We start from the raw sequence: 22,721 nt of genomic DNA, 5'->3' as shown, positions 1-22,721 counted from the left end.
CGGAGTTTTTTCTATAACATACGTCCTATCGCCAAATTGGGGTTCTTTTATTTATTCGTCAAACAACTTTTGGTAACACTATGGACACAATCAGTCTATGTGAGATCTATATGAAACCGTCCAGTTCAACCTAACCTCCCGTTTAAAAATGATAGCAGTTGTGAATCTAGCAACAGCAAGCCGGTCCGAATGATGGCATACACACAATTTACAAGCTTATAACCAGAGTTTCAAAGCATTATTCCGTCTGGGCTACAGTCAGTTGTGGAATGATTCATAAATATATCACAAAAAACTTAAAATGTAAAACACTATAGACAGTTCAGTCTGTATGATGCCATTTCAATCAAGAGAGGTGATGGCGCACTTTTGGTTCTTTGATATGGTTATAACCTGCAACTTATGCATAGTTTGCTTTAACTATTTTATGTAATTATACAAGTGGTTTACTTGTTGTCAATCTTATCGATTTTGATTAGTAATCAATTCATAAGCGTACCTCTGCAACGTAAACCATATTTCAACACTTAGCTGCCTCCTTCCCAACTCTTTTAAATTCTTAGTCTCCTTCGTTTGTCGCACTTCAGTTCAGCTTAATTTTTGTCGCTTTTCGACTGCATTTTAGCCCCTGCTCTTGGTGAGCACTACCGTCATAACAGTATCCGCTGTGCTGCACTTTAACTGTTATATGAGTATGTATCTGATATTGGTTTTATGTTTTTATGTATTGTATTTCGTTCACGTTCTCATTCGTATTCAGTGCAAGTTTAACCGGTATTTTTATGTTTTTATTCCGTATTTTATGCAGTTTTGTAATATGTATTGTAATTCTTTTTATAGTCACAATTTTTTTCAGTTAATCACTTGGCCATGGCGTACAAGTAAATACATATAAATCAAAAACAAAAAATATAAAAACGCTAAAATATACAAACGAAAACTCGCTTAATGTGCTACTCATAACTATTACAAGTTACAAGGTAATTTATAGTTCATCTCGTCCGCTATGTTCTCAACTATATTTGTATGTATTCAGTGCCGTAGCATGTCTATCGGAACCCCTCTCCTTTCCTTGTAGGCGTTGTAAAGCAACCATGCGGCAGTACTTGAGCTCACAACTGCTGGATGTTTGCAAATGTAAAGTTTTTTATACTCAGCTGAGCGGAGCTCACAATGTATATTAACTTTGTTCGCATAACGGTAATCCGTAACGGCATAAACTAATCGAGATAGATATAGACTTCTATATATCAAAATGATCTGGGTGAAAAAAGAAATTCATTTAGCCATGTCCGTCTGTCCGTCCGTCTGTAAACACGATAACTTGAGTAAATTTTGAGGTATCTTGATGAAATTTGGTATGTAAGTTCGCGGGCGCTCATCTAAGATCGCTATTTAAAATGAATGAAATCGGACTACAACCACGCCCACTTTTTCGATATCGAAAATTTCTAAAAACCGAAAAAGTGTGATAATTCATTACCAAAGACGGATAAAGCCATGAAACTTGTTAGGTGCGTTGCCCTTATGACGCAAAATAGAAAATCAGAAAAATTTTGGACAATGGGCGTGGCACCGCCCACTTTTAAAAGAAGGTAATTTAAAAGTTTTGCAAGCTGTAATTTGGCACTCGTTGAAGATATCATGATGCAATTTGGTAGACACGTTACTCCTGTTACTATATGTGTGCTCAATAAAAATTAGCGAAATCGGATGACGAATACGCCCACTTTTAAACAAATTTTTTTTTGAGTCAAATTTTAACAAAAAATGTAATATCTTTACAGTATAAAAGTAAATTATCAACATTCGACTCCAGTAACGATAAGGTGCAACAAAATATAAAGATAAAAGAAAATTTCAAAATGGACGTAACTTCGCCCTTATTCATTTAATTCGCCTAGAATACTTTTAGTGCCATAAGTCGAACAAAAATTTACCAATCGTTGTGAAATTTGGTACGTGCATAGATTCTATGACGATAACTGTTTTCTGTGAAAATGGGCGAAATCGGTTGAAGCCACGCCCAGTTTTTATACACAGTCGATCGTCTGTCCTTCCGCTCGGCCATTAACACGATAAATTGCGCAAAAAACGATATATCTTAACTAAACTTAGTTCACGTACTTATCTGAAGTCACCTTATCTTGGTATAAAATATGGCCGAAATCCGACTATGACCACGCCCACTTTTCCGATATCGAAAATTACGAAAAATGAAAAAAATGTCATAACTCTGTACCAAATATGAAAAAAGGGATGAAATATGGTAATTGGATTGGTTTATTGACGCAAAATATAACTTTAGAAAAAACTTTGTAAAATGGGTGTGACACCTACCATATTAAGTAGAAGCAAATGAAAAAGTTCTGCAGGGCGAAATCAAAACATGTTTCATTTGATACACATGTCACACAAACACATTCCAGGGTTACCCTAGGTTCATTTTGCTAAATGGTGATTTTCCCTTATTTTGTCTCCAAAGCTCTCAGCTGAGTACGTAATATTCGGTTACGCCCGAACTTAGCCTCCTTACTTGTTTTTCAGTAAATATTTGTAGATAAGTCACAACATGCACAGCACCTCAATGGAGACACCCAGTAGGAAATTCTTTTCATTTGTCAACGTTTCGAAAACTTCAAGGAGTTCTAAAATGTTAAAGTTTTTATACTCAGCGCGCTTTGTACACAGTATATTAACTGTGATTCAATAAGGGTTGGTTGTGCAGGTATAAAGGAATCGAGATATATATTGACTTCCATATATCAAAATCATCAGTATCGAAAAAAACCTAATTAAGCAATGTCCGTCTGTCCGCCTGTCCGTCCGTTAATATGATAACTTGAGTAAATATTGAGATATCTTCACCAAATTCGCTAAAAAGGCTTATCTGGACCCAGAATAGATTTGTATTGATAATGAGCGAAATCAAGAGTTAACCACGCGCATTTATTCAATATCGAAAATTTAGAAAAATTTTAAAAATTAGATAATTTAAAAACGAATACGGCTAAGCTAATGAAATTTGGTAGGTGGTTTGGTTTTATGACGCAAAAATTTAAAAAAATGGAATATGGTCGTGGCACCACCCACATTTAGAAGAAGAAATGTTGGAAGTTTAACAAGCCGTAAATCAAAAGCCATTAAAGACATTACATTGAAATTTGGCAGAGACACTATTATTGCCAAATTATATGGACTAAGTGAAGATAATCAAAATCGGTTAAAGACCACGCCCACTTTTAAATAAAAGATTTTTAAAAGGGGTGCGTACGAATAAAATAAGCTATATCTTTACAAAAAGGAGGTTTATGTCAATGGTGTTTCATTTCCCAAGTGGAATTATAATAAGAAAAAGCAAAAAATTCAAATATTTGAAAATGAGTGTAGCACCGCACCTTTTTTAACCAAGCAATTTTTTATATAGATTTTGGACACATTTCCATATCCCAAGACGTCATCATGTTAAGCTCACTGCATTCGAAACGCAGTTGTTCACAACTAGAATCATTTCCTACAGGGATGGCTACCACCGATGTATGTTAGTAAAATATTGGCGTTTTATATTAAGCGCGGGCGGTATTCAACATGTTTATATAATATGTTAAATGAACTAATCTTTTTATATTTTGCCATGTCGCAAGTGTATTTTTTTTTTTTTACTTAGTATATTTATACTCATATGTATATATAAATATATACATAAATGTGGAAAGTAAATGTTTTGTGAATAGCAAATTGTTTCCTCGTTAGTTTTTGTTTTTTGCACATTCTATTTAGTAGGTCTAGGTTTGACTTTGCATACAAAGCATATTGAAATATTTAACTTGCAACAATTGTTTTAAAACGAGTAGTTGATATTCGGAATGTAGTAGATTAATATATATGTACTTTTATATTAGGGTGGGCTTATAAAGTATATAGTTGTTTTTTATAAGTCTCACCCTTCAAACGGTATTACTACGGCCTAAGATGCAATATGTAAAATTTGGTCCGACCCGGAGATATTTACGGCATGTCAATAATATCATAAATTTGTGCACCTATTTGAACTACCTGAAATTTTACGGCCATGTAACTCCCTCTATCCATTTCCTACCTTTTATATATTACTTGATTTCTCCAGTGGTTGAACTCAGCGACTACTAAACTAAAGAGAATAAGAATACGTGTGAATTGAGTGCGAACAATTGTTTCACTATTTGCCGACGTCTGCTATATACACACCCTTCGTTCGTTTGTTCCGGAGATCAAATTTAAGTTCGTTTGAATGATGCCTGCTAGTTTTCTCAACACAGCAACATCAAACATAATAAAACAAAATTGTAAGGCGCGATAACCTCCGAAGAGATCTAGGGCCGAGGTTCTCTTCCCATTTGCGTCATGTTCCTCTTGATTTTCCTGCAAATTTGCCGGACGGGACCTACATGTTTTATGCCGAGTCCGAACGGCATCTGCAATGCAAATGAGTTTTCACTGAGAGCTTTTCATGGCAGAAATACACCCGGAGCGCTTGCCAAACACTGCCGAATGCCGACCCCGCTTGAAAAAATTGTCTTCTAATTGAAAACCCTTTTTTCTAATTTTGACGCTGCTTTGCCCGGGGTGTGAACCAAGGGCATACGGTGTAGTAGGCGGATCACGCTACCATCACACCACGGTGGCCGCATACTGTAATGAGTTTACTGAAATTCCTATTATTTGCAACCTTCTGCTAACTTTCGAATTACTAAATTCTTGAATAAATAACTCCAATATTCGATAATGCAAATTGGTCTTTATTAGACTACTTTCAAAATAACACTACTACTTCTCGACAGTTAGCGTGCTTAAATCAAACTGCTTGCTGATTGCTCTTTTATACTCTTCGAATTCCTCGTTCCATACTTCTAGGCGTTTCCAGAATTTACTTAGTTATTAGGTATAAAATTATAACTACAGATGCACGTGTATATGTGAGTGATACTTGCACAAATTATTGCCTACTTTTGGGAGTATCTCAGATATATGCATGTGTTTGTGCGTTGCTCTCCGCTGCTTGTATGGACATATGTGTTGACATAATGATTAATTTGGTTATGTGCATACAAATCACTGCTCAGTGTCGGCTTAAAGATGATATTACCCCTTAGTGTTGCTAGTATTCGTCACAATACGTAGTGTTCGCAGTGCGAGCATAAGCAGTCGCATAATATGTATATGTTTGGCATTTGTAGTGGTGTCATTTTTTAAATAATATCTTAGCGCTATATTTAACTTTTTTATTTAATTTTTTTATATTTAAATGTTTTTAATAGCCTGCACTTTTCCTTGGAAAGTTTTGTAGATGGGAAAACAATTTTTCATACCAAATATTTACAGTTTGTCTGTAAAAAGGGCGCAAAATTTTCAACCTGCCTATTTTGTTTTTTCACCGTGTAATAACCGTTGAAGAGAGCACCCTAATATATGCGTAAAATTGTTAGTTGTAAATACAATGGCATAGATTATATATTGTGAATTCCAAAAAGCTGAGTGTAAATTAGTTGCAATTAAATCGCTGACTTTTGGTATAAAAAAAGCCATATTTTGACAATTTATTTTAATACGAAAGCAATTTATTTTTAAATGGAAAACTAATTGCGTACTGTCGTGTAAAAAAACGTTTCATTAAAGCTCTTTTACTTTTGTTTAAAAATTTTAATTTATATAATTTTTATTTAAAGAAATGGAGAAACTACATAAATATTTCATGGACTCCAAAATACCCTTAATTAGTATAAAATAATCTATGAAAATATAATTATTATGTGTATAGCGATTTTCTTAATTGCTGCGCAAGTTATGAAACATATTAAAAAATTTTTAGGTATAACAAATAAAAAAAATTGTTTTATTAAGAGGCCAAATATTATTATATAATTACATTTGCCTGTTTTCAAATACATTTCCCGTTTCTAAAATACAGTTTGTTACTCCAGAAAAATGGAAGCTTACAAGGACAGTCCTGTTACTAAAATTTAGAAAACCAATTAAACAACTACCGGCCGCCGTGGTGTGATGGTAGCGTGCTCCGCTTACCATACCGTATGCCCTGGGTTCCCACCCCGGGCAAAGCAACATCAAAAAAAAAAATTTTACAAATAAGGTTTTTCAATTAGAAGAAAATTTTTCTAAGCGGAGTCGCCCCTCGGAAGTGTTTGGCAAGCGCTCCGAGTGTATTTCTGCCATGAAAAGCTCTCAGTGAAAACTCATCTGTCTTGCAGATGCCGTTCGGAGTCGACATAAAACATGTAGGTCCCGTCCGGCCAATTTGTAGAGAAAATCAAGAGGAGCACGACGCAAATTGGAAGAGAAGCTCGGCCTTAATTCTGTTCGGAGGTTATCGCGCCTTACATTTTTTATTTTTAATTAAACAACTACTTAGCAATGTCACATTACTCCCTCTTTCGACCACCAACTACATGAGTACCCGGAGGTGTCGGTGCAGCTTAGATATGAAACATCTAGGTCTTCGAGATCTAAGCAGGAATGTACACAACGCGATGTCCCTACCCTTTTTGCTTCCAGTTTCCATATATTGTAGCTCCCTCCCCTTCAATAAAACGCTACAATTATTTCTTATGCTAACAGCTGCACAGTAATGCTTACCGGGCCCTTACATAGTGAAGCAAAAGAGCTCAGAATAAATGAATTCAATGAAACGCTGAACAAGCAGCTTTAGCTGAATTGTCATAAAATGAGAACAAACAGACAACTGCCTGATCTCGCCAGGCATCTAAGACATATAAAGAAACAACTCCGGAAGCACGATAATGAGATTCAGCTCTACCAACACTGAATTTTAATTGAGAAGAGCGTAGCGTGGTCCTAAAACTTATAGACAAAGAGCCAGTTAACATCATCATTTCCAGATCGGGCACGGTAGTCTCCTTATCTTACTTATCAATAATTTTTAATTATAATGTGAGCCATCTCATCTAACAGCAGTATCTGTTTGGTTCAATTCTGTTGAAGCGACAAGGTTACTTAGACTACCATCAGGGGACTTTGAGAATAAAGCGCAGCAGAGTTATCAGAACAGCATTCAGATAATACAAAATTTAATTTCAAATTCGAGGCAATATAATGCGACTATTATTCATCTACCGTTCCTTAGTTGCACCTTCACCCTTTTGGCAGACATTACAGTAATCACGTAGCTGAGAATTTCTGCTCACAATGACGTCTTGACAGTATCCCCACCACCAACTTTCTCATCTAACTTCAATTTATCCATGAAGTATTTTGTCAGTCCACTGTCACAATTTATAATTAAGGTTACCTGGGAGACGTACATAAAATAAGCTTACTGCAAAAACTTTGTGAAATAAATTTTTTTCTACGCAAGAATAAATAAAATAAGTTAGGTGGCAACCTTAGGTGACAATTATACTAAGAAACATTCCTATAGCATTACAATGGAAAATATGCTTCGTTTGATTCGTTTCTCTTTCGGTTTCGGAATTAGTGTCATTGACAAGCGCATGGCACTATTGTACATCACCGTTACAGATACAAATTTGTGCATAACTTATTTGAGGGTTTTTGTTTAATAGATGGCAACCTCCAGGTAAAATAAAAAAAAACAAAGTTGCATTCAAATGGGATAAGCGGATAATATCAAATGCATGGCACAATGAACAGGTAAAAGCAACTGAGTTGCATTCTTTATTTTTTAAACTTTATTTATATTTTTGTCACTGTGGATAAAACAAGTGTGACATCTTCTCCGTCAACTGCCTTACAGGGTGTTCAAGATGGCTACTTTTTTACGTTTTGGCAGCGCTTTGGTAGGATGTTCAATATAGCGGCGCATACAGTCGCCTATCTTCAGGGTATGATAGAAAGAGATACAGGATGAGAGCACGATAGCCACTTTGAAAATCAGGTGATCCATTCTCGTTGTAATTTTGACGTCTATGCAGAAATTATCACAGTTGTCTTATCCACAATGATTTTTGTTTTATTTATACATGATTCAATTACAAGAGTTTTATTCTTCAATGATGACAGAGCTTTGACACTCCCAAATTGGAAAATCTGGACGGGTTGCTTTTACGAAGTAAGGAAAACGGGTAATAATTCAATCCCCTTTAGCGAAAATTGTAGTAGAAAAGTACATTTAGTAGTATATTAGAAGTGATAATAAATTTGTATATGCCAACAGGTTTTGAAGGAAATAATTCATTTTCTACTAAATATTTCGTGAATTGATAAAGAGCTATGTTGGTTTAGAATTTTATTCAAAAATACACAATATCAAAATTTGTTTAAAAACTCCCTATATGAGCATAAGTTCAATGCATTTTGGCATAAGAGGGAGTTTATGAAAAGCATTCTGAAATAGGGCGTTCTTCAATCTAATTGTAATATAGGGCGTTTTTGTGACAAATCCTGAAATGGGAAATGTTTTTAAAATATTTTGATATAGGACGGTTTTAAACACGCAGGCGACATGGGGTGATACTCTACTCAGCAGCTGCAATAAACTGACACAAAAAATAATAGCAAATGGCTTATTTTCTTAGAACTTTATATTCCAGCTTTGACTTTGACAGATTAGTTAAATTTTGTGCGGTCCTGCTACACAGGGAGCATTCACCTTTTTATTCTAAAATTTCGGAAAGCTCTTTTACGTTAAGTATTCATGGAAGTGTTCCGGATAAACCGTTAATTTATTATATTCGTAACACGTTCGTTTGATAATATCTCACGAGGTGCGAATATACATAATATTCCAAGTATAAACCGTTTCCCCAAATTATTAAATGGAGACGAATGTTCCGAACATACGGAATGAATAAGTTATCATGCTCAATGTACTCATATTTCGTTATGGCATCTCCATTATTTACTAATGACATTTCTACATGAATCGACTTACTAGTCGAGTTTTTGACGTTGAATTTTGAATTGGTTTAGGTTTCGTATGTTCATAGGTTTACGAAAGTGCACAATTCCTTGGTGTCCGTACTTTTCATAAAACCTATATTCAGCCACACTAATAGAATAGGAATTATGCTTCATTATGCTGATTGCATACTATTTATACTACTAATATTTTTCGAAAAATTCCAAAGAAACAACACAGTTAACGGATGTCAATTCGATTTGGGAGCAAAATGGCTGCAATTGTCAAAAAATTTGTCAGTCGAGCAAACCTCTTGTGATTGAATCATGTTATTTATATTTAATATGAAAATACCAAATTACTTGAATATTTGAAAATTTTCCAATTTTGTGCTTAAATACAAAACAATTGTTATTCATTGTAGATGGAGAAAGACACGATAACGCAACCAGTCTTTCCCCGTTGAATTTCCCAATTTGAATTTTTTTTGGTCTCTATTCTCCACCTCAACTTAGTGAGCCTACAAAAACTCTCAAGACCTTAGTAAAAGGACGTGAACAATCTGTTGCTAAACCCTACTAAGCTAATAACAAACGCAGAAGTCCTTGGCATATCCAAGCCACGGCCTATATATGTGGAGTCTGCACTATATAAACCACCTCTTCTATGCCCCGGAAAATCAAACTCAAATAATACCGCTTTATTTCTGAAACCATACCGTCAACACAGCACGCTTCCTGGGCCTTATTGGTTACATTCATACCAAATATTCACTAAGCATTTCTTAATGGTTAATGAGATAGTCATCGACGTCCTGTTATATCAGACGTTACATCCAACATTCCTCTCGAATCAAGAATATGATAATCCTCCATTAGTGTAAATGAAAACTCTCCTCAGAGTCCTCTAACGAAAATGCAAGAAATCTAGCAGTTTCAACAGTTTTGGTGAATTATTATTAGGCCTCGATGCACCGCGACTTTTATTTAGTTTTTGTGTTTAACCTTTCAGCCTTTTACTGTATGTATTTAAGTACCTATATGGGAGAGCGACACATTTGCAGGGAACACGAACCGGTGTTTCATCCTCCAAGTCACAAAACCGGCAGATTTGTCGTGTTGGTCATAAAGAATAAACACCAACTTCTTTATGACCAACACGACAAATCAGATCAAGTACACATTAGAATTGAAAGGAAGGCATACATTGGTAACGTTGGAGATTAGTCTGGATAGGAGTTTAAATAAGTAAATAAATACCCTGATCGAAGCTCAGCAGCGATGCGCGACTCCTTTGGAAGTGGCTTTCCTCTACTGAAAGAATTGGGTATTGAACTATGAACGAATTGTGTGAATGAGGCTGAGGGGCTTTTCACGCGGTTTTAAATTTAACGGCTAAGTCCTTGAATGCCAAATCTCTTCTTAGTAATTATGGAGATGTCCCCCAATTTGTCTGGCAGGGTGCCTGTTTGGAGCCCAGGTTTTTGGGACTTAACGGAAATTGTTTCCTAAGCATTTCGTTTTGCTCCTTTATGGGGAGTATTTTGGTCTCACTATGTAAATAATGTTGAGGTGCCCATTGTGGCCAATTATTAGGGCTTTCATTGCTATACAAATCAAAAATACCCAAAACATTTCCAAAAAAAGCAGTCGGATTCTCTTTTTATACTCAGTTGAGCAGAGCTCACAGAGTATATTAAGTTTGATTGGATAACGGTTGGTTGTACATATATAAAGGAATCGAGATAGATATAGACTTCCATATAACAAAATAATCAGGATCGAAAAAAAATTTGATTGAGCCATGTCCGTCCGTCCGTCCGTCCGTTAACACGATAACTTGAGTAAATTTTGAGGTATCTTGATGAAATTTGGTATGTAGGTTCCTGAGCACTCATCTCAGATCGCTATTTAAAATGAACGATATCGGACTATAACCACGCCCACTTTTTCGATATCGAAAATTTCTAAAAACCGAAAAAGTGCGATAATTCATTACAAAAGACCGATAAAGCGACGAAACTTGGTAGATGAGTTGAACTTATGACGCAAAATAGAAAGTTAGTAAAATTTTGGACAATGGGCGTGGCACCGCCAACTTTTAAAAGAAGGTAATTTAAAATTTTTGCATGCTGTAATTTGAAAATATCATGACGAAATTTTGCAGGAACGTTACTCTTATTACTATATGTACGCTTAATAAAAATTAGCAAAATCGGAGAAGGACCACGCGAACTTTTAAAAAAAAAAAATTTTTTAAAGTAAAATTTTAACAAAAAATTTAATTTCCTTACAGTATATAAGTAAATTATGTCAAGATTCAACTCCAGTAATGATATGGTGCAACAAAATACAAAAATAAAAGAAAATTTAAAAATGGGCGTGGCTCCGCCCTTTTTCATTTAATTTGTCTAGGACACTTTTAATGCCATAAGTCGAACAAAAATTTACCAATCCTTGTGAAATTTGGTAGGGGCTTAAATTCTGGGACGATAACTTATTTCTGTGAAAAAGGGCCAAATCGGTTGAAGCCACGCCCAGTTTTTATACACAGTCGTCCGTCTGTCCTTCCGCATGGCCGTTAACACGATAACTTGAGCAAAAATTGATATATCTTTACTAAACTCAGTTCACGTACTTATCTGAACTCACTTTATCTTGGTATGAAAAATGAACGAAATCCGACTATGACCACGCCCACTTTTTCGATATCGAAAATTACGAAAAATGAAAAAAATTTCATAATTCTATACCAAATACGAAAAAAGGGGTGAAATATGGTAAGGTAATTGGATTGTTTTATTGACGCGAAATATAACTTTAGAAAAAACTTTACAAAATGGTTGTGACACCTACCATATTAAGTAGAAGAAAATGAAAAAGTTCTGCAGGGCGAAATAAAAACCCTTAAAATCTTGGCAGGTATTACATATATAAATAAATTAGCGGTATCCAACAGATGATGTTCTGGGTCACCCTGGTCCACATTTTGGTCGATATCTGGAAAACGCCTTCACATATACAACTACCACCACTCCCTTTTAAAACTCTCATTAATACCTTTAATTTGATACCCATATCGTACAAACTCATTCTAAAGTCACCCCTGGTCCACCTTTATGGCGATATTTCGAAAAGGCGAACACCTATAGAACGAAGGCCCACTCCCTTTTAAAAATACTCATTAACACCTTTCATTTGATACCCATATCGTACAACCAAAGTCTAGAGTCACCCCTGGTCCAGAAAGGCCCACTCCCTCTTAAAATACTCATTAACTCCTTTCGTTTGATATCCATATTGCACAAACGAATTCTAGAGTCACCCCTGGCCCACCTTTATAGCGATATCTCGAAACGGCGTCCACCTATGGAACTAAGGATTACTCCCTTTTAAAATACTCATTAACACCTTTCATTTGATACCCATATCGTACAAACGCATTCTAGAGTCACACCTGGTCCATCTTTATGGCGATATTTCGAAAAGGCGTCCACCTATAGAACTAAGGCCCACTCCCTCTTAAAATACTCGTTAACTCCTTTCGTTTGATACCCATATAGCACAAACGAATTCTAGAGTCACCCCTGGTCCACCTTTATGGCGATATCTCGAAAAGGGGTCCACCTATAGAACTAAGCCCCACGCCCTTTTAAAATAATCATTAACACCTTTCATTTGATACCCATATCGTACAAACAAAGTCTAGAGTCACCCCTGGTCCACCTTTATTGCGATACCGCGAAAATGCGTCCACCTATAGAACTAAGGCCCACTCCCTCTTAAAATACTCATTAACTCCTTTCGTTTGATACCCATATTGCACAAACGAATTCTAGAGTCACCCCTGGCCCACCTTTATGGCGATATCTCGAAACGGCGTCCACCTATAGAACTAAGGCCCACTCCCTCTTAAAATACTCATTAACACCTTTCGTTTGATGCCCATATTGTGCAAACAAATTCCCCTGGTCCACCTTTATGGCGATATCTCGAAACGTCGTCCACCTATGGAACTAAGGGTTACTCCCTTTTAAAATGCTCATTAACACCTTTCATTTGATACCCATATCGTACGAACGCATTCTAGAGTCACCCCTGGTCCATCTTTATCTCGAAAAGGCGTCCATCTATAGAACTTAGGTCCACGCCCTTTTAAAATACTCATTAATACCTTTCATTTGATACACATATCGTACAAACGCATTCTAGAGTCAACCCTGATCCACCTTTATGGCTATATCCCTAAATGGCGTCCACCTATAGAACTATGGCCCACTCCCTCATAAAATACTCTTTAATGCCTTTCATTTGATACACATGTCATACAAACACATTCCAGGGTTTCCCTCGGTTCATTTTCCTACATGGTTATTTTCCCTTATGTTGTCACCATAGCTCTCAACTGAGTATGTAATGTTCGGTTACACCCGAACTTAACCTTCCTTACTTGTTTTCTTTATTTTTGCATTGTTTTTAACGAAAAATGCAGTTAATTCAATTTCAATGTATGTAAACAATAGCAAAATTTTGTTTTCTGCCATCACTTTGACGGAATTTTGATTTTTGAAATACGAATGAAATTTTATCGCCGATAGACAACAACAAAATATACATACATCGGAGTTGCATTTTTATCTCCGCTTCTACCTGATAATTGTACTATGTATCAATTGTATATGAAATGATTATTAGGTGGTAATAACAAATTTATATATTGTCACGGATATTAGCATCACTAATCTATACCATCACTAAGGCGATGCTAAGGCCATGCCAAGCAGTATTTACGTCAATAATCAAATCATGTATACACATATATAAGGCAGCCGAAAGAGATGTCACACACAGATGCATTTACTTATGCGCCTATGTATACGCGAGAGACTGTAAACTGCAAACATTCACATCAATAATTCAATCATTATGAATCTACATAAACGAATAAATAATTGCGTCTACACATCTGTACGTATACGAGCAGCGGAGCGGCAATGCACAGACACATGCATGTATCTTATCTGAGTTGTCACAAGAGAGAGCAATAATTTGTGCACGTAGTTGTGGCTGGCGATTTTGTAGCGAAAATAACTAGTAAGTTCTGGAAATCGAAGAGTCTAGAAGTATGCGGCGTAAACTATAAAAGCGGGGCAGGCGAGTAAGAAGTAATTCAGTTTGATTTGAGCTGTCAAGCAGTTTTGATTAAGACGATATCTAGCGAGCAATAGAAGTATTATTTTGAAAGTCAATCAGTTTGGTTATTGAGCAAGCTATTCGTTGCACAGTTTGAGTGTTATTGTGAAGTACTTTAATAAAGGCCATTTTGCATTACTACAAATTGGAGTTATTTATTCAACAGTTTAGTGATTCGAACTTAGCAGAGGATTGCAAATAAGAGGATTTGCAAGTAAATTCGTTACAATTGGTGTCAGAAGAGGAATTGTTGAATAAATTCCGAAGATTGGGAATAAAACTTGGGCATGGCAAAGTTCAGTGAATTGAAGATCCAGCAACTGAAAAAGGAGTTGGAGAACCGTGGATTAAATACAACCGGCAATAAGATCGAACTTCAAGCACGGCTACGAGAGGTAATGGAGTCACAAGGAATTGATGTGGACGAGTTTGTCTTTTATCCTGATGGGGACGAAACAACAACAAAAATTGAAGAGAAAAACGAAACATCGCAGACGGTTACCAGCACAGACTTGAACATGATATTGGCTGCAATAACTGCTCAAACATCGACAGTAACATCCAAGATGGAAGCGCAAGAGGCACGTATAACAGAAATGTCATCACAAATATCCACCAACATGTCATCTCAGCTGGAATCGCAGGAGACACGCATAACATCGAAGATTGAAGCACAAGAAACGCGTATGTCAGAAATGTCGACACAGATTACATCGAAGATTGAAGCACAAGAAACGCGTATGTCAGAAATGTCGACACAGATTACATCGAAGATTGAAGCACAAGAAACGCGTATGGCAGAAATGTCGACACAGATTACATCAAAGATGGAGACACAACTGAAAGCACAAGAGGCACGCATAACAGTACAACTCGAAGCACAAGAGGCGCGTATATCATCAAAACTCGAAGCACGTATGGACGAGAAAATAACGCAGTTTGAGGAAAAAATCGAAGCCGAGGTGGATGCTTTGAGAGGTCGTATACAAGAGTTGCAATTAAACCGCCCAGCTGTTTCAGCAAGCAATACAAAGGTAAAAACACCATCCTTTGACGGTTCTGTTCCTTTCCAGGTCTTTAAGCTACAGTTTGAGAAGACCGCAGCAGTGAACAACTGGAATGCGGAAGATAAAGTTGCTGCACTATTCGTGGCATTGAAGGGGCCAGCAGCGGAAATTCTACAGACGATTCCCGAAGGAGAGCGGAACAATTATGAAGCATTGATGGCTGCTGTAGAACGACGTTATGGAAGCGAGCATAGGAAACAGATATTCCAAATTGAGTTGCAAAACCGCTACCAAAAAGCAAATGAGACATTGCAGGAGTTTGCTTCAGATATTGAAAGATTGGCTCATCTTGCAAATGCGGACGCACCCGTGGAATATACTGAAAGGGTAAAAATCCAGAGTTTCATAAATGGCATACGGGACGTGGAAACGAAGCGAGCTACATACGCAAACCCAAAGCTGACATTTTCTGAAACGGTATCACATGCATTGACTCAGGAAACGGCCTCACTATTGAGTAAACCAGCATACAAAGCTCATCGTGTAGAAGTGGAAAGACCAGATTGGGTAGACACTATTTTGGAAGCACTGAAGGGATCACAACAGAAAAATGCCGGAGTTATTAAATGTTTCAAGTGCGGCAACCCAGGTCATATTGCACGACATTGCAGCAGCGGTCCCAATAGCTCCAACAATGTGGGTGGTCGTAAACGCAGAGCAGAAGGTGATGAGCAAATATCCAAGACCACTCAATCGTTAAACTAAATCGAGTCAGCCGCAAGGGGCGACAGCTGGCTCCCGCAATTGAATGCCCCATAATCTCTATCTCGCAGATTGGAAGAAGATCGAGCAACCTTACTGTTGGAGGACATGTGGACGGAAAGGAACGGTTATTGAACTTAGATACGGGTGCATCTCATTCCATCATTCGAGCGGATTTAGTCAACAAAAATATAAGACCATTGCTTGGAGCAAGATTACGTACAGCCACGGGAGAGGACACCCAGGTAATTGGAGAAGTAGAATGTGAAGTCGCAATTGGGAACGTCATGGTAGTACACAATTTTATAGTGGCAGAAATTGTTGATGAAATCATAATTGGAGTGGACTTCTTAATCGACCAGGGCATCAAGATCGACATGCAAAGCAAGACGATGCGATATAAAAACATGGATGTACCACTTAATTTCGGCTACGAGAGAGGCTACAGCAGTAAACGAGTGCTGGTGGAAGAGAGTCAGCAAATACTACAAAAATCCGAAGCAGTCATCTGGGCAAAGGTTGATGGAGATTGTGGGACAAACAAATTGTGGGTTGTCGAAGCAGCAAACAAATCAGCACTAAACACACTTGTAGGAAAAACCCTGGCTATGACAAAACAAGATGGACGTATTCCGGTAAGAGTACTCAATGAGTTCAAGTCACCACTCAAACTGACTAAAGGAGCTATTTTGGGAAGATGCCAAGAGGCTGAAGTGGTTATTAACTGTGAACAGCTCCAGGAACACGTTTCAGCTAGTAATACTGATCTTTCAAATGACATCACGGCACGGATGCAGGGGCTAGAGGAAGCATATCAGAGTAAGGCAAAACAACTGCTCCTAAAGTACGCGAACATATTTGACCAGGATGATTCTAAACCAGGCCGCACCAACGTTGTGAAACATCAAATTGACACTGGAGATGCGAGACCGATCCGTCAAGCTCCACGTAGTGTTCCACTGGCGAAGCGGGAAGTTGTGAGTCAAATCATTCAAGAAATGAACGACAGCGGCGTCATCGAACCATCAGCTAGTCCATGGAGCTCACCGGTAGTACTTGTAAAAAAGAAGGATGGAAAAATGAGGTTTTGCGTGGACTACCGGAAGTTGAATGACGTAACGAAAAAGGATAGCTACCCATTGCCAAGAATTGACGACACTCTGGACTCGCTATCTGGTACGAAATGGTTTTCCACGCTGGACTTGAAAAGCGGCTACTGGCAAGTGGAGGTGAAGGAGGAAGATAAAGAGAAAACAGCCTTCAGTGTCGGTGATGGTCTTTGGCAATTTACAGTGATGCCTTTTGGACTTTGTAATGCACCAGCTACTTTTGAGAGACTCATGGACCAGGTACTGAAAGGACTACATTGGAAAACATGCTTGGTGTACCTGGACGACATCATCGTATTGGGCAAGAACTTTGATGAACATCTTAAGAACTTGGAGGAAGTTTTCCAGAGAATAGCTGGCGCTGGTCTGAAGTTAAGTCCCAAAAAGTGTGCGCTGTTTAAAAAGGAAGTCAATTATTTGGGTCACAAGGTAACGACAGAGGGCATCTGCACTGCGAACGAAAAAATAGAGGCTGTACAGGATTGGCCAAGACCACAGAACCTACATGAATTGAGAAGTTTTCTTGGGCTGTGCACATATTACCGCCGATTTGTACCAAATTTTTCCAGCGTAGCCCATAGCCTCCATGAGCTTACAAGAAAAAACAAAGCTTTTGAATGGAAGAAGGAGCAAGAAGTGGCTTTCCAAACATTGTAGGAGCGTTTGTGCACTGCCCCAATGTTAGCATATCCGATTCCAGGAGCAACATTTATTCTAGATACAGATGCAAGTGGATATGCTATAGGAGGCGTTTTATCACAACTGGTCGATGGACAGGAGAAGGTAGTTGCATATTACAGCCGTTCGATTGGAAAACCAGAGAGGAACTACTGTGTTACGCGGAGAGAGCTGTTGGCATTGGTAGAGTGCATTAAACATTTTCACAAATACCTCTACGGCCAGCGATTCCATGTCAGGACAGATCACGCAGCATTGAAATGGCTTCTGCAGTTCCGTAATCCGGAAGGACAATTGGCACGGTGGATCGAGCGACTTCAAAGCTATGACTTTTCCATTGAGCATCGAAAAGGTAGTACCCATGGAAATGCCGATGCAATGTCACGAAGGCCATGTAGTTTGGAATGCAAGCACTGTTCAAAGGCCGAGGCTAAAGAAGACATTATAGATGTCCGGCTAATGACTATAACGTGTACGGATGAATGGGACAAGGAACAACTAAGAAAGTGTCAGCTAGAAGATACAGATCTGTCACATGTTATGCAAGGGCTCGAACGAAACGAAAGACCAAGCAAAGAGGATATGTCAGCAGAGAGTCCCATTGCGAAGTCATATTGGGCACAGTGGAACAGTTTGGAATTGATATCCGGTTGCTTGCATCGAGTATGGGAGAGTGAGGATGGTCAATGCAAGAAGAAACTTATAGTTGTTCCCAGAAAGAGGATTCCTGACGTGCTCAGCGAGTTGCACAATGGTCCAAGTGGAGGCCATCTTGGAATCACGAAGACACCCGAGAAAACTAAGCAGAGATTCTATTGGGTTGGTTGCCGTCAGTCGGTCACCGAGTGGATTGCGAATTGCGAGGTATGCAACAGAGCGAAAGGGCCCAAAACCCGAAGTCGTGGCCAGATGAAGCAGTATATTTCAGGTGCACCATTTGAAAGGATCGCCATGGATGTCGCAGGTCCATTTCCTACTAGCAACCGCGGAAACAAATACGTACTGGTGGTTATGGATTATTTCAGTAAATGGCCAGAGGTATACCCAATCCCAAACCAAGAAGCAGAAACAGTAGCAGAAGTGGTTAAAAACGAATGGGTTGCAAGGTATGGTGTACCAATGGAGTTACATTCTGACCAAGGCAGGAATTTTGAATCAGCTGTGTTCCAAGAACTGTGCAAGAAGTTGGGCATTCGAAAAACACGGACAACTGCATTGCATCCTCAGTCCGATGGTATGGTGGAACGTTTCAATAGAACATTGGAGGAGCATTTAAGGAAAGTAGTCGACAAGTACCATAAGGACTGGAATACACACATATCATTATTCTTGATGGCCTACCGATCGGCAGTACATGACACAACGGGCCAAACTCCCGCAAAGGTAATTTTTGGCAATGACCTTCGACTGCCAGCTGATTTGAAGTATGGGATAGATGCCGATGCGGAGAGGAATGTCAAGAAATCCACTGATGTCTTAGAAGAAGAGCTGAGAGAGATACACGATCTGGTAAGGCAACGAGCAAAGATTATGAGTGACAAGATGAAAGCGAGGTACGATAAAGCAATTAATTCGGAAGGGTTTCAGGAAGGAGATTTGGTGCTGCTATACAACCCACAACGAAAAAAAGGTTTGTCCCCGAAATTGCAGTGTAACTGGGAAGGCCCATACAAAATTGTAAAACGGATCAACGATGTAGTGTACCGCATACAAACCACTACCAAACCACGAACCAAAATGAAAGTGGTTCATTTGGAGAGATTAGCAGCGTTTAGATCGAGAGATTTGTCTGATCGGGACGATCAGACTTAGGTGGAGGGCAGTGTCACGGATATTAGCATCACTAATCTATACCATCACTAAGGCGATGCTAAGGCCATGCCAAGCAGTATTTACGTCAATAATCAAATCATGTATACACATATATAAGGCAGCCGAAAGAGATGTCACACACAGATGCATTTACTTATGCGCCTATGTATACGCGAGAGACTGTAAACTGCAAACATTCACATCAATAATTCAATCACTATGAATCTACATAAACGAATAAATAATTCCGTCTACACATCTGTACGTATACGAGCAGCGGAGCGGCAATGCACAGATACATGCATGTATCTTATCTGAGTTGTCACAAGAGAGAGCAATAATTTGTGCACGTAGTTGTGGCTGGCGATTTTGTAGCGAAAATAACTAGTAAGTTCTGGAAATCGAAGAGTCTAGAAGTATGCAGCGTAAACTATAAAAGCGGGGCAGGCGAGTAAGAAGTAATTCAGTTTGATTTGAGCCATAGTGTACAAGTACAAGTGTGTTGACTTATCTGTCAAGCATTCTGACAGGCACTCGCTGGATTCGGAATGACAGCGAATTCAAAATGGATACCATTACCGAATGCTCCGAATGATTGAAAAATTGAAAAAGTCCATACGATTGGTAGTCAAAAATGTTGTCGTTGAGACTAAAAATGCGACTCTAGACCTGAGATTTCCATCAGGTGAGCGAGGCTGTTTGTAGTTTTGACGTTTATCGCTTAGTGAACACACTTGGTATAGGTACACTATGATTTGAGCTGTCAAGCAGTTTTGATTAAGACGATATCTAGCGAGCAATAGAAGTATTATTTTGAAAGTCAATCAGTTTGGTTATTGAGCAAGCTATTCGTTGCACAGTTTGAGTGTTATTGTGAAGTACTTTAATAAAGGCCATTTTGCATTACTACAAATTGGAGTTATTTATTCAACAGTTTAGTGATTCGAACTTAGCAGAGGATTGCAAATAAGAGGATTTGCAAGTAAATTCGTTACAATATCTTTCCATTCCTCTGGTACCATAACTCCTGCCAAATAAGTTGACAGGGGAAATGGCTGTCGCCCGTGTATCAAATTATTGTTATCGGAGTGTTGGCAAATTTTTATAGGCGTGTTATGCAAACGATATCGGTTTTTATCAAAAAATTATCGACAAGTTACCAAGAAGCTATCGATCCGTTATCGTTGTGTTATTGACGTGTTATCGAAAGTTTATCAAATTGCTATCGAAAAGTTATAGATTTACTATCAAAAAAGGAACGGTTTTTTATCGTACGGTTATAATCTTTTTATCAGCATGTTATCGATTTCTTTCGATTCCAATAAAGCTTCAATATAAAATCGACACCTATGTAACCCATCGATAACAAGCCGGTAAGAAACCACTGAATCGGCGATAACAAGCCTAAAATAAGCCGATAACTCGAAAATAATTCCACTATCGATAATAAGCCAATAATTCAAAAATAAATGGTCTGTATCTGTTGTAACCGGTTTAGTCTTTTTTCTCTCGGTTTAGTTTTTACCTTTTAAGATTTTGGCAATTTACTTGCAGGGCCAATTCTACGAAGTATCCCTGTGACCGAAGCCTTCTAAATCCGCCCCAAGTAAAACATATGCCATTTAAACCATCCATATCATAAACTACTAATTCTAGTAGTTCTAATAATAATTTAACTTGAGCACAGAATTTGCATCACAACTAAAGCACACAATGGCCACTTTGCAGCTGCAAATTTATTGCAAAATCATATTGAACCCGGATATTGTTTCAATTATTGCAATTTATTTATGCAACAATAAACAACAATGAAACATATACATATATATACAAATGCGTGTGGCAAAAATTGCATAATTGAATGCTTCAGCACGTTCAAATTGCGCCCAACCCCTTTTCGGTTGTTGCCAATTTTATATATGAATATGAAATTGTGCGAATAAGACAAACAAAAAATCTCAAATGAAAATGTTAGGTCGCGACTTTTGTTTACTGACTATTTTGTAGTTATTTTGTAAATATTAGCATGCAAATATATGTATGTATGTATACGTGTTTGTATGGGCGGTTGCTGTTTTTGTTTATTTTTATAATCCGCTGTGGTAGGCTTAAAACTTGCAGCTCTAGGTTTAGTTCAATGCATTTTGGGTGCCCTGCAACACTTCCGTTCTAGTAGTTTTGAATCTTGAATCTCAAGCAATTAAAAGCAGTTGCTATAGAGTTTTTGAATCTTGCGATCATCTTTTAAGTTGCATCACTATAAGTATGATAAAGGCTTGAACTTTGAAGAGTGGTTCAGAGGCAAATGGCAGTGCCATAAGTGTCGCAAATGTTGGGCCAGTAGGAGCATCAGTGGGCGCATTTGTACGGAGCTGGGGAATCTTTTATGAGACTTTCTATTGAGCTAGAGACTTTAAACCTAAAACATAGTTCAGCGTTCAATGATGGTGCAAAAGCAAAAAAAAAGATTCCCTTAGGGGGCGCACATACCGAGATAAGTATATTTAGATGGAACATTTCGCAATAAAAATATATAGCAAGTATATTTATTGCGCTCTACTTTTGCAGTTGTGTTTCTTATAAGCTGCCTGAAGCAAATTATGCTAGTTCCGAACTACTGCAGAACTATCGCATGAAGAGACTGCAGTAATTCTTATTATGTCTACAACTTATATTTTCAGCATTGTGATATCTAACGTTATGTAAATTGGTTTGGATCATCGATTATTCGAATAATTCCTCGTTGTAGATAATTCGAATAATCGCTGCTGAAAGACTATTCGAATGTTTATATATACATAGGTTAACTTTAGGCATACAAACTTAATATTTTTCCTTTTAAACCAATGTTTGTATTTGCTACTCCAGAGCAATAGTACCAATGAAAAATAAACCCTGCTACTGCTCCGGCTGTTAATATGAACAGAGAATAGACTCCAGTCACTGCATAAAAAGATATAGTAATGCCCTCCGAAGAGATTTTAGGCCGAGCTCCTCTTCCAGTTAACGTCATACTCCTTTTAATTTTTCCTATAAATTGGCACGACGGGACCCACATGTTTTTATGCCGCCGCGAACGGTATCGGCAAGAAATATGAATTTTCTCTGAAAAGCTTTTCAAGACAGAAACACACTCGTAGTGTTCGCCAAATACTTCCGAGTGGTGACCCCAATTAGAAAAACAGTTTTCTTAAATTTTTGATGTTACTTTGCCCGGGTTTTGAACCCAGGACCCTCGGTAGGCGGAGTAACCTAACACCACACCGAGGCGTCCACAATCATCATCGTG

The 22,721-nt window shown here is 38.0% G+C and overlaps 1 protein-coding gene across 11 annotated transcripts in view; it reads right to left on the bottom strand.

The window, feature by feature from the left end:
• mol (dual oxidase maturation factor 1 mol) overlaps positions 1-22,721 on the bottom strand; it is a 118,342-nt gene that overhangs the window by 20,559 nt on the left and 75,062 nt on the right. The window contains exon 1 of one of the 11 annotated variants that reach the window (XM_067765566.1): positions 500-734. The exons of the other annotated variants lie outside the window; for them this stretch is intronic. The gene's annotated coding sequence lies outside the window, so the exon portion shown is untranslated. Of the gene's footprint in view, positions 1-499; positions 735-22,721 lie in introns of those variants that run through there. 11 annotated transcript variants of the gene reach the window in all.

This window comes from Eurosta solidaginis, chromosome 2 (genome assembly GCF_040869045.1).
Source record: "Eurosta solidaginis isolate ZX-2024a chromosome 2, ASM4086904v1, whole genome shotgun sequence".
Classification (NCBI taxonomy): Eukaryota; Metazoa; Arthropoda; class Insecta; order Diptera; family Tephritidae; genus Eurosta; species Eurosta solidaginis.
The sequence above is the reverse complement of the archived record's forward strand: the minus strand, read 5'-3'. Positions and strand labels throughout refer to the sequence as shown.